The sequence below is a fragment of the Montipora capricornis genome, chromosome 12 (assembly GCF_036669925.1).
Source record: "Montipora capricornis isolate CH-2021 chromosome 12, ASM3666992v2, whole genome shotgun sequence".
Classification (NCBI taxonomy): Eukaryota; Metazoa; Cnidaria; class Anthozoa; order Scleractinia; family Acroporidae; genus Montipora; species Montipora capricornis.
In genome coordinates, this window is record NC_090894.1 from 18777707 (window position 1) to 18782706 (window position 5000).

Consider the following 5000-nt stretch of genomic DNA (forward strand, 5'->3'; position numbering starts at 1 on the left):
AAGGATTGTCCGCACTTCGTGCAAATGAACTTTCTTTTTGCTGATCGAAACGAAGCCACATGTAACAATCGCGGGGAAACTGCATCATTTTATGAATGTCATGAACCCTTTCTCCAAATATCAACTTTTAACTTTTCATTCTTCTTATCGTCGCTTCCAAACTGTCCTTATAAATCTACCAGACGAATGTTTTCTTCATGGCCAGGATCCTTTTCCTTCCTTCATACATTCACAAATGAAATGTCCTCCGGAGTTTTCGACCCTCCCAGGAGCACTTTAATTTTTTTTTCAAATCACTTCTGGTCTGGCTGCAGTCATTGATAACCAACACATTTAGTCTAACACCTTAGCTTACCTGAAAGCTGAAAGCAGAAGAATGTCAACAGTTTCTTTATTTTTGGCTGAAGTTCAAAGGGATAGTCTCCGCGACAGTTTTAAATACGATCTACCTTCCATCGATGCATGAGTCAAATGAAACATTTTGCACTGAAATACCACTGTTGTTTTCTGAGAGGCTGAATATGGGCCCTTACAACGGGTCATTAAACAAATATAAGGATTTTGTATGCTTGGAAACAAAAGTTGCAACGTGGTTTAATTTGGCGTGGTCGGATATGGTCGTCATACATTTTAAGAAAGCCGTGAATTTCATTATACAACCGTGGCATTGTCAAGGAAAACAGTAGTTGAGAACAACGGCATAAGTAAGCACTAAAAATCACTTTTACTGACAGAAACAATGTTGAGTCTAATGGGTAATTTATATGAAAGTCTTAGTAATATATTAGACCTAATTTGGAAGAATTTTTCTGAAAGGAAGAAAGCTTTCAAAGCGACGGTTATACGGTTATAAGAGCAACTTAAGCAGGCGTGAAGAAGCCTAAGAATCGAAGAATCGTCTTCCTTAGTCTTTTTGGCAATAATTCAGTCATACTTAAGTGTAATGCGATAATCACAATGTTGAGTCCAAGAAGCCGTGTCAAGTGTCCTTCACCGAAACAAGTGAGTTGATAAGTGCTCCTATCTTCGAATTTAAGAAACTCCCGCGCCATCACGAACGTATAAAGTACGTCCCGATTTATCGGCTGCTATGTTGGAATTTGATGCTTTCTTTAACGTAAATTCTTTCTTCAGTTGTTGGGCTTTGGTCACACTCTATCGCCCATGTTTCCCTTTAGAACGCCTGCGCATCAGTAAGTTTTATTTCAATTTGCACAGTTTTAAAGATAATTATTCAGTTTATATTACAAGACTTCAGTTGGGCTCTTACTCCTATAATGACGAATCAAATGAATTAGAGCTCACATCATTCACAACAGAGATAAGGTTCATCCAGGGTATTAAACAGGATCTGGTTTGAAAAACTTTTCCACTGAAATAAAAACACTTCCAACAACAACGGCAGTTCTAAAGGAAGTCAAGAAACATTATGAATTAAGCGGAAGTAAGCCAGAGTGCTTGTTCCGCAAATGATGCCGCAAGGACTCCCTCCCCGGAAAGAAAATGGCGGGCAATCATGAATTGAAATCCGGGACCAACCGACAATTTCAAATAGTACCGGAGTACAAAAGACAACCCGAACAAAGTCAATTTCATGGCGGTACTCACCAGAGTTATACGGATGTTGCTGCTATAGTTCGATTTACTTCAAAATCATCATCAGGCAAATCAAGGTTTACAGAGTGCGTCATTTAAATACAGGAGACTTATTTAAATAATAATAGTTCGCGGCTAGCTTTTAAGCCAGAGTTGATTTCCCTTGAAATAATTCCATCCTTGTTAACACTAAGGAATTCTACTTGAATACAGTCAGGGACAATACCAGCATAATTGATATGGATAACAACTGGAATATTCTTCTATTTAAAGAAGCTTTCTATATAAAAACTAAGCAGTCTGCTGCGAACTATTATTATTTAAATAAGTCTCCTGTATTTAAATCACGCGCTCTGTAAACCTTGATTTGCCTGATGATGATTTTGAAGTAAATCGAAATATAGCAATAACATCCGTATAACTCTGGTGAATATCGCCATGAAATTGACTTTGTTCGGGTTGTCTTTCGTACTAGACATGAATTGCATTCATGAAAAAAAAAAGTCATGATAATCTTCAGTGAACAGAAGTTACATCGCATCATCTACACGGTGCAAAAAGACTGAAAAACATAGTCTTACCTCCTAGCGGGTGAAGTCTCAATAGATTTCTGTCAAATGCTGGCTCGGTTGGTTTTTATCGAAATACTAAACTTCAGCCTTTCATCAATCCTTCTAGACCAAGTGAGTTAGTGTGGAATCTTATTTGACATTATCAACTGACATTTTGGTCGTAGTGGCAGATGAGTTCCTTATATAGTAATGAAGGAAATCCGGAGTACACTGCCCGTACATGATGAATTTCAAATCTCTATTTATCTGTTATAACTCGGGTTCACAGGAAAAAATCTACCTACTTCTAACAGAGTTGAACCTACATGAATTTCGTTTTCAATGATTCTCAACCACTAATCTTGGTCACAAGTACAGGCTGATCAGTTTACTGACGACGCCTTGCGTTTCTGTGTTGTTCGTCAGAGCGAAAAGAGGAAGTGTGAGTGTTGTTGGTTGTTATGAGGGTGCGGAGGAATTTGTGAATAAACAAGATGCTTATTAGCCTAAACTCGGGCCTGCAAAAATACAGTGGTGTATGGTTAATTAAGCACTAAAGAAGTTTGTCCTTATTACATCTGCCTTACATTGCGCTTTTCATGATGTTCGAATGTGTATGTAGTGAATTCCCGAACCCGGATTATCTTCCTTATCAGGTGGTGACAATGACCACTGGACCACGGAAATGACGTAAAAATAGTGTATTTATTCCAAAAAGGCTAAGCACATTGTTTTTTCCTGATCGATGGGTTATTTTTGCTCAGTGTTTGAGAAAGGAAACGCTAATTGAACGGTTTAATTAAGATGAAACGAAATGACTCACTGAAACATCTTCTGCAATTGAAAATGAAAGAGGAACGAAGGTGTGATGTGAAAACATCTTTCCAAGATGACCAACCTTTCGTGCAGCAATTTGTCGTAATAGAAAACTTGGAATAGTCGTGAAGTGATTACAATAATGAGAATTTATGTTTTAAGATGACGTCCTCGTTGCCGTTTCCGTCGTCCTTGCTAAAGCTCCCCTTTATCATGCTGACGCGAAATTTTACGCTCCCCTCTCCCTGAAACAGCTTCCCTCCCTCAATCTTCGGATGGCAAGCAATCGACCTCGTCAACTTCGGACAAAATTTCGTTGCCGAGGCTCCAAGCAATATGGTATTGAGCAGAAGTGTGATATGGAATTTGATCAGGAACAATAGATTTCATGGGAACAACAGATAAAAATAACCGAGGCAGAAGAACATGTACATGTTTTAACAAACCACTAATGAACATTCGAGCGTCCAAAAAACTGTTTATTGGTACAATATACTTATTGATATTTACATGTGCATTTATACTTCCATTTACAAATAAAATGGCCACATTTCCAAAGATTTCAATCCTCAAATCATTTATGATCTGGCTGCAGTCGTTGATAACTGACATGTTTAGTGTAACCTGTAGTATTCATCATCGTTTCCAAATTCATCAGTTGCGTTGCCATTTCTCCAGATTGTATGTAGACCCGGGCATTGTACAGTGCATAAAAAGTGCTTTACGAAAAACGGTATTTGTTAAAAAGTATATTTCATTATAGTCGCTCAATCTAAACCTCTTAACTAGATGATTGAATGGACAAACGCAATTGATGTTTATCCTTACGTGTAGCTAACTCTCGCGGTCAACCAGGTAAACTAACATTCAGTAAAGATAAGTGTTCATTACATTGTAATTGCACTCTTACAAGAGGACGACAGATGAAGGTTTCATACTGAACGCCTGTATGTCAGCAGTTCATTTTTATCTTTTTGTAACGGCTACAAGGACCAGCTTTGTGTTCTTAAACTTTCTTGCTACAGAAGTTTGATTAGTTTAGGATTGAAACCTGTTAAGGATTGTCCGCACTTCGTGCAAATGAACTTTCTTTTTGCTGATCGAAACGAAGCCACATGTCACAATCGCGGGGAAACTGTATCATTTTATGAATGTCATGAACCCTTTCTCCAAATATCAACTTTTAACTTTTCATTATTCTTATCGTCGCTTCCAAACTGTCCTTATAAATCTACCAGACGAATGTTTTCTTCATGGCCAGGATCCTTTTCCTTCCTTCATACATTCACAAATGAAATGTCCTCCGGAGTTTTCGACCCTCCCAGGAGCACTTTAATTTTTTTTTTTTCAAATCACTTCTGGTCTGGCTGCAGTCATTGATAACCAACACATTTAGTCTAACACCTTAGTATTTGTCATTTTCAAATTCATCAGTTGCGTTGCCATTGCTCTAGATTGTTTACGCATGACAACTTTAGATCCAAATTTGCAGGAAAACATTGGTAATAGTACATTCTTTAAAGCTTGATTATAGTTTGTGCTAAAGACGAATAAGATGATTGGGTTAGCCGCGGTGCTCAAGGAGGGGCAGATATAAAATGCAAAACCAATCAATAATAAACATCTGTCTGCTGGAAAAACAGACGGGTAAAACTTTTTGAGAAACAAATAGGTGCAAAGAGGTGTCCAGCAAAGGAAAAATGTCAATACAATAGAAATCAGGATTTTTAGTATTCTCTTGTTCTGCTGCTGTCGTTTATGGTCGGCGTTGACTCTGTTTTTAAGCAAGTTTCCAGGCGGTGGTCTATTTTTCAAAGCTCTGATGATCATAAAATACAAACCTGTTACACTGATTAAAGTTATCAGGTAGGAAAAAATAATACTTACGCCATTGTAAACTGTTCGACCATTACCGACATCACTCATTAGAAACCTACAGAAGGTATGATTTTCTACTTTGATAGTTCCGGCAAACAAAGCGTAAGGCAATACAGAAGCTACCGGTATTAACCAAGACATAAGCAAAAAAGCCACGCG

General features: G+C 37.9%; 1 pseudogene; it reads right to left on the reverse strand.

The window, feature by feature from the left end:
- Window positions 1-3438: 3438 nt before the first annotated feature.
- The window catches only part of LOC138025921 (allatostatin-A receptor-like), a 4770-nt pseudogene continuing 3208 nt past the window's right edge, over window positions 3439-5000 (reverse strand).